This window comes from Tamandua tetradactyla, chromosome 4, assembly GCF_023851605.1.
Source record: "Tamandua tetradactyla isolate mTamTet1 chromosome 4, mTamTet1.pri, whole genome shotgun sequence".
Taxonomy (NCBI): domain Eukaryota; kingdom Metazoa; phylum Chordata; class Mammalia; order Pilosa; family Myrmecophagidae; genus Tamandua; species Tamandua tetradactyla.
The window spans coordinates 12,961,252-12,973,484 of NC_135330.1; positions in this window are offsets into that span (position 1 = coordinate 12,961,252).

A 12,233-nucleotide genomic window follows, 5' to 3' on the forward strand; every position below is an offset into this window, starting at 1 on the left:
CGCCCACTAGAATGGCTATTCTTAAAAATTGGAGAATATTAAATTACTAAAAATATTGGAGAGGATGCAGAGAAATTGGAAACTTTGGGCATGGCTAAGGGGAATGTAAAATGGAAAACGGTTTGGAGGTTCCTTAGAAAGTTAAGTACAGAATTACCACCTGATCAGGCAATCCCAAAAGAATCGGAGACAGGGACTTGAACAGATATTTGCACACTGATGTTCATGGAAGCATTATTCACCAGAGCCAAAAGGTGGAAGCAACCCGGATAACAATGGAATATTATCCACCATAAAAAGGAATAAATTTCTGATACATACTACAACATGAACACAGATGACCTCAGGTTGAGTGAAATAAGCCAGACATAGAAAGACAATATCATGTGATCTCACTTACATGAAATAAATAGAATATGCTAATTCATAGAGTCAGAAATTAGAATACAGATTACCAGGGGCAGGAGTAGAGGTGGAAAATGGGGAGTTAGTGCTTAATTGGGACAGAATTTCTGTTTAGGGTGATGGAAGAGTTTTGGTAATGGATGGTGTCAATGGTAGCACAACATGTAACTGCAAGTCACAGCATCACATTACATACCTGAAAGTGGTTAAAATGGGAAATTCTATGTTGTATATATGTTCCCACAATAAAAAGTCCATGTCCATAGTAAGTCCATTTAAACTATGGACTTTAGTTGCTAATATAACTGTAATAATATTGCTTATTATAGTATACAAATAACATATACAAATAATTACATTCTATTATACAAACAATATACTACAAATAATAATTTGTAGCAAATGTATTACACTAGTGTAAACTGTTAATAATAGGGAAAACTACACATGGGTGTAATGGGGACTCTGTACTCTCTACATGATTCTTCTGTAAACCTACAACTGTTTTTAAAAATAAAATTTTTAAAGTGTGTTTTTTAAAAAAAGCCTTCCCTCATCCTGTTCAAAAATACTTGACAGTAGTGTTTATTGCCCTTTTTACACCCTTAGAAACTCAAGAGAATACCATATGTTCCTTATCAGTAACCATGGCTCGCCCAGCAGAGGCCCTCCTGCCAGCACTGAGACTCGCTACCCCCGTTGGGTCTGATCAACAGAAAGCTGAAAAACAAGCCGCATCACAGAGGGACCACGCAGGCTGGCCCGATAGGACCCCTTTGCTGAGATGCCCAAACCTGAATGGAAGGAGGTTAAAAAGTAAGAATAGGCAATGGAGCTACTGAAAAGATGCAGTAAGACGTCCTGTGATATCATCACCCAGAGTCCTCTTGAGGAAAAATGCCTCCCAGAGGCGGGAGCAGCAGGACCAGCTCCCTGCTCGGTCCTGTGATTTTATAGCAGTCCGCATTGTCCTTTCTAAGCTGCTGCTGGGAAGCAGAGGGCCACCTTTTTTCCCTCCCGTAGCCATGGATAAAACCCCAAAGGCTGCAGTTTGGACACTGACCTTGTTCCTTGTTCCCACCCTGCCTTCCTCTAACTCCATTGTCCTCACAGGTTGGAGTTTTACCTTGCCACACTGTATGCATTGTGTAAAGATAGATTAAATTCATTTTTAGAACAACGTAAAGAGAAAGCAGGAAGAAATGAATCAACGAATCAAATCAAATCAGTGCCGGCATAACTAGACTTCTGACTCATGCCCCTCGCTGACATGATGTGCTAGAGAACGAGGCCTGGGGGCAGAAGTGAAGAGTCAGGAACTCAAGCAGGGTCTCCACTTGCCCACAGGCCTTCAGCCCCTTTGTGAGCTGACTGTGCCACTCATGGTCCCCTGTGCTGGGGGAGGGGGCTCCACCCCAAGGGAGAGGACAAGAGACACCTCCTGGTGCCCTCTGAGACCAAGGAAAGCTCAGATGAGGCTTGACAGAGATTGAGGCCGACTGACTCATTCCATTTCCTCACTTTATTGGGTAACTCATTCCCAGTTGGACCTGAGTGGGGTAGAGGTGGGGGTGGGGCTCTTGGCAGAGCCACTGGGGAAAGACGCTGAGTCAAGTTTAGAGTTGGTGCCCAGACTCCAGAGCCTCAGAGCCGCTCTCATGGCTCATCAGGAAGTGCGTGAGCAAAGAGCTGCCGTTCTCCCCAGCACTCCACAGAGTCCTGGGAAAGGGGAGCCATGGAAAAGCCCTCCATGGAAAGGCTTACAGATCCATGCCCATGGCCCACCTAGCTTCAAGGGGAGCAGGAAATGTAAAGCTCTGAGCAGAGGCCCGGAGAGAAGAGTGGCCAAGCAGCAGGTGCTTGACTTCCTCAGGTCTCCTGGGCCATCCACACTCGGGATGCCTTCAGCCTCTCTCTACTCATGTTCCTGCATGTGCCTCAGTCTATCTCTCCACCCCCACCCTTTCCTATTGCCCGTCTGTAGGAGAGATGTGGCCTATGTCTCAAGCCAAAATCTAAATGGTCCAGATTTGGTGAGAGCCCATGTATTAGTTCTCTAGAAGGATCCACAAGTTCTGTGGGTGAAAAAAGGGGACCCATCTCACTGTGTAGGCCCTGCTGGCCCTTAATTATTCCCATGAGGTTTAAAATTCCTCTCCCTCCACATACCTCTCTCCTCCAAGCTCTCCCCCTCTTTGCTAGGCTGGTGAGGATCCAAGGAGTGAGAAGGGAACTCAGTCCACAGGGACGCCGGGCACGGTTGGGTGACAAGACGTACCATCCATGGGGAGTTCGTGAGCTCACTCTTCTCCTCATAGAAGAGCTCCACCATGTCCCCCACAGCTGGGCCAGCAGACCTCGGTCAGAGGGTGAGCAGAGGCTGTGACACAGGAGCTGGGGTGGCACACACGGGTTGGGGGGTCAGCTGGACAGCCCGGCTTGAGCTGAGGGATGTGGCTCCCTCCTCCCTTGGGAACCACTCCCCCACTCCCGGTGGGTCCATTACCTGGGGCCCAGGTCCCTGGGGAGCATCTCCTCCCTCACCCACTTACCCCACACCCTAATCTCCAGCCCAGGGCTCTGTTTCTGGACCCAGCCACCCTCCATGTCCACCTCATACCAGTAAAGCCCAGAGACTCCTTCCTTGGCTCCTGAGATCTGGGGTCTGGGTGGAGGCCCCTGTCCTGCCAAGTGTGGCCACCATGTGGAAGGAGTCTGGCTGCTGGGGGTGCAGCTTCGTCTGACATCTCAGTCTCACCAGGCTCCCCTCACGGGGCTCAGGAGATGGGACGGGGCTCAGCAGAGAAGGTGGGAGAAGCTCTGGGAGAGGCAGGCCCAGGGCTCAGATGACCAAGTCCCCCGAGGCTGAGGACTGAGCTTCAGCTCATCCCAGGTCACCACCCAGGCCTAAAACAGGAGACTTTTTCATCTCCCAGGACCTGTCCTTTCACCCTGCCCCACTAGCTCTGAACTGACTCTCATACAACCAGAGCCCTTCTGGAACCCCAGAATGTCAGAGCCAGAGGGCCTTAGAGGCCATCCAGTCCCGAGAGGGAAGGCCTGGCCCAGGGCCTCAGGGGGGTCACTGGCAGTTCTGGTTCAGGGCTCTTCTACCACCTCGGCATCTCTCTCCTCTTCCCCTGGGTTCTGACAGGTCCTATGGGGCAGGAGTGTAGGGGGTTTTCCATTTGGACAGCATCAGGAGACCCCTCAGGGCCCCATGCATTGGCTCAGCACCCAGAAGCAGTCAAACAGAGGGGTCTAGTTAGTGCTGACCTCTAGAGACTGCCTCCCAAGTAGCCCCATGCTCCCCCTACCAAGTTCCCCTTCCCAGATGGTGACAACCTGGACTTGAACCTTCACAGTCCCTGAGGTTTGTGTACCAGTTGTTGGATATAAACCTGCCCGGTGCAGCTATACTGGCCACTGCTTTTCACTGTTGTTTTCCCCATAGGCAGATGCTGGCTTGTCTCAGGAAAATGAAGGCTTCTCTGTCTTTGTAGAACTTCACCTGAGACAGTCCTGTGTTCCTCCTTCCCCGGCATCGCAGAGTCAGGTCATCTCCTTCAAACACAGGGTTGGCTCAGTTTTGGAGGAACAGCTAGATTGAGAGACAGAGGAACGAGAGTCTACCCTGTGCCTGTGGGTCCCATTGACCCACTTTTCTTCCTCTGACCCCAGACCAAGATCACCTGCTGGGGATGGAGGCCCCTGTCCCTGATTAGTGGCCTCAGTCCTTCACCCAGCCCAGGTCCAGGGCCTCTGCTTTCCTTTATGCCCCCTCTGTCTTCTCTTTTTCTTCTCCCCTCTCTCTTCTCCTCTCCATTTTCCTTTCTCCTCTTCCTTTTCCTCACTCCCTGATGTACTAGGTTGGCTTCCTTCATTCCTGACATGTATGGTTCCAACTGAAATCACTCTATCACTGTCATGGTCAGGTTCATGTGTCAACTTGGCCAAGTTGTGGTACCTGTTTGTCTGGTTGGGCAAGTGCTGGTCTGTCTGTTGCAATGATGACATTTCATAGAATTAGATCATGACCACGTAAGCTATATCCACAGCTGATTCCATTTGTAATAAGCCAAAGGGGAGTGTCTTCTGCAATGAGTGATGCTTAATCTAATCATGGGAAGCCTTTTAAGGAGGATTCAGCAGAGACAGGCTCACTTCCTGCTTCAGCCGGCAAGCCTCTCCTGTGGAGTTCATCCAGACCCTCCATTGGAGTCATCAGCTTCACAGCCTGTCCTACAGATTTAGGACTCCACATTCGCATGGTTATGTGAGACATTTTTATTAATTTTATATTTACAGATATTTCCTGTTGATTCTGTTTCTCTACAGAACCCTAAATAATACAACTTGGTACTAGGAGTGGTTCTTAAGAAATAGAATCTTAAGAAAACGAGTTTTTACAATTTATTTTCTACTCTGACTGTACTCAAAGGCACTAAGGACTCTGATTCCTGTACTCAGAATGATACTGCCAATCGATGGGGTGAGTTGGTAAAAGAGATAGTCAAAATATCACCATTCGATTCTTCTAAAGCTTTGCTTGTACAAAGCCAGTCTCTGGGGGATAATGTTTTTGACACCTTTATGGAGTTTTGTGGAAATAGGAGTTATAGAGATGTTGGCTGGTTACTGTTATATACACTGGATAAAATTAATAAGTGAAAAGGATGTACTTAAGGCTTCAAACGAGAAGCTTACGTGCCATTTGACGCGCGTTTCTATGAGTGTCCTGAAGGAAAATCTTATTTCCTGTAGTCATAGACTTGAAATCTGTGAAAATCAGACTCAGAACTTATTGTTAGAGTAGCAACTTTACAACGTAAATTGAAATCTCAATCTTGGATGGTGTCTGTTGTTAAAGTGAGGGCACTGATTGGAAAGGAACAGGACCTTGAAAAAAGGGATGGCGACATATGGGTTGTTAATGATGTCAGTGGTGAGGTTGAACCCCTAGGTCATGCTGATTCTTCTCTAGATAACCCTGTAATAGTCTGCCTTGAGGACATAGCTGCCCCACCTCCAGCCTGCCTTGAGGAATTGGCCACCCAACCTCCTCCTGAAGGGATTAACCCTAGAGTGATTAATCCTGTTTCACCAGATGAAACTGCAAACGAAGGCCCTGAAGCAAATGGCTTGGAAAATATTTCTAATTCTTTTCATGACCCACCCCCACTCCTCATTTTTTCCAGAACTAAAACTAGACAAAAGTCCCAACAGGCCCCTAAAGGTGAGGTACAAAGTATCACCCATGACGAGGTACGCAATACTCCAAAAGAACTGTGTGAGTTTTCCAATTTATATAGACAGAAATCAGGAGAATATGTGTGGCACTGGATTTTAAGGGTGTGGGATAATGGTGGGTGGAATATAAGGCTGGATCAGGCTGAATTTATTGATATGGGCTTACTAAGCAGAGATTCTGCATTCAATGTTATAGCTCGAGCAGTTAGAAAAGGTATTAACAGTTTGTTTGGATGGTTGGTTGAAACATGGATCAAAAGGTGACCGACATTACCTGAGGTTGAAATGCCAGAACTGCCTTGGTATAATGTAGATGAGGGGATCCAGAGACTTAGAGAGATTGGAATGTTAGAGTGGATTTATCATGCAAAGCCTGCTCTTATACCCCAGGAATGTCTGGAGGATGTACCTTTTACCAGAACAGTGAGAATTAAATTTGAGACTAGCACCATCATCCCTGAAGAGATCTGTAGTTGCACTTCTCTGTAGGTCAGATATGACTGTGGGAACTGCTGTCACTGAGCTGGAATCCTTAAACACAATGGGGATGACCAGATAGCCAGGTGGTAGCACTTAATCACCAAAGACAGGGTGGACGTGGCTATTATAATAGACAGCAAACTCAAAGCAGGAGTCAAAATTGCATGACTCACGGAGATTTGTGGCATTGGCTAATAAATCATGGGGTACCTAGAAATGCAATAGAAGGGCAGTCTACTAAATTCTTGCTTGAGCTGTATAAACAAAAGAGTTCTAGGTCAATTGAACAGAAGTCTAACCTGAATTACAGAAAGACAGAGTAACGGCCCCTTAATCAATTTCCAGACTTGAGAGTTTACAGACCTAGAGCCCTGGGTAAGTGAAGGGGAGGCCAGATCCCTTTGGGGGAGAACCCTGTCACACTGCCACAAATTTATACTGTTTATCTTCCTCCAAGCCTTCCCCAAGGAGACCAATGGCCTTTTACCAGGGTAACTGTGCATTGGGGAAAAGGAAATGATCAGATACTTTGGGGATTATTAGACACTGGTTCAGGAGTGACATCAATTCGAGGGGACCTAAAACGTCACTCTGGTCCACCACTCAGAGTGGGGGCTTATGGAAGCCAGGTGAGCAATGGAGTTTTAGCTCAGGTCTGTCTCACAATGGGTCCAGTAGGCCCCTGAACCCATTCCGTAGTTATTTCCTCAGTTCCAGAGTGTATAATTGGAATAGACATACTGATCAACTGGCAGACTCCCCACATTGGCTCTCTAACTCATGCAGTGAGGGCTATTAAGGTGGGAAAGGTCAGGTGGAAGCCACTAGAACCGCCCCTACCTATAAAAATAGTAAACCAGAAGCAATACCAGATTCCTGGAGGGATTGCAGAGATTATTGCCACTCTTAAGGGCTTGTAGGATGCAGGGTGGTGATTCCTACCACATCCCCATTCAACCCTCCTATTTGGCCTGTGCAGAAAACAGATGGGTCTTGGAGGTTGACAGCGGATTATCATAAGCTCAACCAGGTGGTAACTCCAATTGCAGCTGCTATTCCAGATGTGGTATCATTGCTTGAGCAAATCAATACATCTGCTGGTACCTGGTATGCAGCTATTGATCTGGCAAATGCTTTTTTCTCAATAGCTGTTAGTAGTGATCACCAGAAACAGTTTACTTTCAGTTGGCAAGGTCAGCAATAAATTTCACTGTCATACCTCAGGGGTATATCAACTCTCCAGCCCTATGTCATAATCTTGTCTGCAGGGACCTTGATCGTTTCTCCTTCCTGCAAGACATCACACTGGTCCATTATATTGATGATATCATGTTGATAGGACCTAGTGAGCAAGAAGTAGCAACTACTCTAGATTTATTGGTAAGGCATTTGCATGTCAGAAGATAGGAGATAAATCCAACAAAAATACAGGGGCCTAGGGAATTAAATGACAATATGAAGCACACGAATATACATGTTGTGGTATCCCAGAAGGAGAAGAGAAGGAAAAGGAGGAGAAAAACTAATGGAGAAAATTATCACTGAAAATTTCCCAACTCTTATGAAAGACTTAAAATTGCAGATCCAAGAAGTGCAGCGTACCCCAAAGAGAATAGATCCAAATAGACATACTCCAAGACACATACTAATCAGAATGTCAGAGGTCAAAGAGAAAGAGAGGATCTTGAAAACAGCAAGAGAAAAGCAATCCATCACGTACAAGGGAAGCCCAATAAGATTGCATAGATTTCTCAGCAGAAACCATGGAGGCAAGAAGACAGTGGGATGATATATTTAAATCACTAAAAGAGAAAAACTGCCAACCAAGAATTCTATATCCAGCAAATTTGTCCTTCAAAAATGAGGGAGAAATTAAAACATTTTCAGACAAAAAAAATTACTGAGAGAATTTGTGACCAAGAGAGCAGCTCTGCAAGCAATACTAAAGGGAGCACTAGAGGCAAATATGAAAACACAGGAGAGAGAGGTGTGGAGAAGAGTGTAGAAAGAAAGACTATCAGTAAAGGTAAAAAGAAGAAAAGTTAGATATGACATATAAAATCCAAAAAACAAAATGGTAGAAGAAAGTACTACCTATACAGTAATAACACTGAATGTTAATGGATTAAACTCCCCAATCAAAAGACATAGACTGGCAGAACGGATTGAAAAACAGGACCCATCAAGATGCTGCCTACAGGAAACACATCTTAGACCCAAGGATAAACATAGGTTGAAAGTGAAAGGTTGGGAAAATATATTTCATGCAAATAACAATCAAAAAAGAGCAGGAGTACCTATATTAATATCCAACAAATTAGACTTCAAATGTAAATCAGTTCAAAGAAACAAAGAAGGACACTATGTATTCATAAAAGGAACAATTCAACAAGAAGACATAACAATCATAAATATTTATGCACTGAGCCAGAATGCTCCAAAATACATGAGGCAAACACTGAATAGAGAAATAGACATATCTACCATTAATAGTTGGAGACGTCAATTTCCCACTCTCATCAATAGACAGAACATCTAGACAGAGGATCAATAAAGAAACAGAGAATTTGAATAATACAATAAATGAGGTAGATTTAACAGACATTTATAGGACATTACACTCCACAACAGCAGGATACACCTTTTTCTCAAGTGCCCATGGATCATTCTCAAAGATAGACCATATTCTGGGTCACAAAGAAAGTCTCAATAAATTTAAAAAGATTGAAATCATGCAAAACACTTTCTCAGATCATAAAGGAATGAAGTTGGAAATCAAAAATGGGCCAAGTGTCAGAAAATTCACAAATATATGGAGGTTCAACAACACACTCTTAAACAACCAGTGGGTCAAGAAAGAAATTACAAGAGAAATCAGTAAATATCTCAAAGCAAATGAAAATGAAGATACAATATATCAAAACTTATGGGACACAGCAAAGGCAGTGCTAAGAGGGAAATTTGTTGCCCTAAATGCCTATATCAAAAAAGAAGGAAGGGCAAAAATAAAGGAATTAACTGTCCACCTGGGAGAACTAGACAAAGAACAGCAAACTGACCCAAAAGCAAGCAAAAGGAAAGAAATAACAAAGATTAGAGCAGAAATAAATGAAATTGGAACATGAAAACAATTGAGAACATCAATAAAACCAGAAGATGGTTCTATGGGAAAATCAATAAGATTGATGGACACTTAGCAAGATTGACAAAAAGAAGAACAGAGAGGATGCAAACAAATAAGATCGGAAATGGAAGAGGAGACATAACCACTGACCCCACAGAAATAAAGGAAGTAATGACAGGATATTATGAACAACTTTACGCTTATAAATACAACAATGTAGATGAAATGGACAACTTCCTAGAAAGGCATGAACAACCAACTTTGACTCAAGAAGAAATAGACGACCTCAACAAACCAATCACAAGTAAAGAAATTGAATCAGTCATTAAGAAGCTCCCCCCCAAAAAAGTCCAGGACCATATGGCTTCACATGTGAATTCTACCAAACATTCCAGAAAGAATTAGTATCAATTCTGCTCAAACTCTTCAAAAAAATTGAAGAGGAGGGAAAGCTACCTAATTCATTCTACAAAGTCAACACCACCCTCATACCAAAGCCAGAAAAAGATATTACAAAAAAAAAAAAAAAAAGAAAACTACAGACCAATCTCTCTAATGAATATAGATGCAAAAATCCTCAACAAAATTCTTGCAAATCGAATCCAGCAGCACAATTAAATTAAAAGAATTATACACCATGACCAAGTAGGATTCATCCCAGGTATGCAAGGATGGTTCAACATAAGAAAATCAATTAATGTAATACACCATATCAACAATTCAAAGCAGAAAAACTACATGATCATCTGAATTGATGCAGAAAAGGCATCTGACAAAATTCAGCATCCTTTTCTATTGAAAACACTTCAAAGGATAGGAATAGAAGGGAACTTCCTCAAAAAGGGAATATATGAAAAACCCACAGCTAGTATCATCGTCAATGGGGAAAAACTGAAATTTTCCCTCTAAGATCAGGAACAAGACAAGGATGTCCACTATCACCACTGTTATTCAACATTGTGTTGGAAGTTCTAGCCAGAGCAATCAGACAAGAATAAGAAATACAAGGCATCAAAATTGGAAAAGAAGAAGTAAAACTCTCACTGTTTGTAGATGATATGATACCACATGTCGAAAACCCTGAAAAATCCACAGCAAAACTACTAGAGCTAATAAATGAGTACAGCCAAAGCAGCAGGTTACAAGATCAACACTCAAAAATCTGTAGTGTTTCTATACACTAGTAATGAACTAGTGGAAACTAGTAATGAATCTGAGGTAGAAATCAAGAAAAGAATTCCATTTACAACTGCAACCAAAAGAATAAAATATTTAGGAATAAATTTAACTGAAGAGACAAAAGACCGATGCAAAGAAAACTACAAGAAATTGTCAAAAAAAAAAAAATCACAGATGACCTAAATAAATGTAAGGGCACACCATGTTCATGCATTGAAAGACTAAATATAGTTAAGATGTCAATTCTTCCTAAATTGATTTACAGATTCAATACCAATTAAAATCCCAACAACTTACTTTTCAGAAATAGAAAAACCAATAACCAAATTTAACTAGAAGGGCGGGATGTCCTGAATAGCTAAAAATATCCTGAGGAAGAAAAATGAAGTCAGAGGTCTCACACTACCTGACTTTAAGGCATATGATGAAGCTACAGTGGTCAAAACAGCATAGTACTGGCATAAAGATAGGTATACTGACCAATGGAATAGAATAGAGTGTTCAGATATAGACCCTCTCATCTAGGGACAATTGATCTTTGATAAGGCAGTCAAGCCAACTCACCTGGGACAGAACAGTCTCTTCAATAAATGGTGCCTAGAGAACTAGATATCCATATGCAAAAGAATGAAAGAGGACCCGTATCTCACACCCTATACAAAAATTAACTCAAAATGGATCAAAGACCTAAACATTAGATCTAAGACCATAAAACTGTTAGAAGAAAATGTAGGAAGTATCTTATAAATGTTATACTAGGAGGCAGTTTTCTAGACCTTACACCTAAAGTACGAGCATTGAAGAGAGAAAGAATTAAATGGGAACTCCTCAAAATTAAACACTTTTGTGCATCAAGAAACTTCATCAAGAAAGTAAAAAGACAGCCTACACAATGGGAGACAATATTTGGAAAAGATATGTCAGACAAAAGTCTAGTATCCAGAATTTATAAAGAGATTGTTCAACTCAACAACAAAAGACAGACAACCCAATTACAAAATGGGCAAAAGACTTGAACAGACACTTCTCAGAAGAGGAAATACAAATGGCCAAAAGGCATATAAAGAGGTGCTCAACTTCCCTGGCCATTAGAGAAATGCAAATCAAAGCACACTGAGATATCATCTCACACCCACCAGCATGGCCATTATCAATAAAACAGAAAATGACTAGTGCTGGAGAGGATGTAGAGAAAGAGGCACACTTATCCACTGTTGGTGGGAATGTCGAATGGTAAAACCACTGTGGGAGGCAATTTGGCAGTTCTTCAAAAAGCTAAATATAGAATTGCCATATGACCCAGCAATACCATTGCTAGGTATGTCCTCAGAGGACATGAGGGCAAGGACACAAATGGACATTTGCACACCAATGTTTATAGCAATATTATTTACAATTGCCAAGAGATGGAAACAGCCAAAATGTCCATCAACAGATAGTGGCTAAACAAACTCTCGTATATACATATGATGGAATATTATGCAGCTGTAAGACAGAATAAAGTTATGAAGTATGTAACAACATGGATGGACCTTAAGGACATTATGCTGAGTGAGATTAGCCAGAAACAAAAGGACAAATACTGTATGGTCTCACTGATATGAACTGATATTAGTGAATAAAGTTGGAGAATTTCATTGGTAACAGAGACCATCAGGAGATAGAAATAGGGTAACATATTGGGTAATTAGAGCTGAGGGGATACAGATTGTGCAGCGGGACTGATTATAAAAATTCAGAAATGGACAGCACAATATTACCTAACTGTAATACAATTATGTTAAAACACTGAATC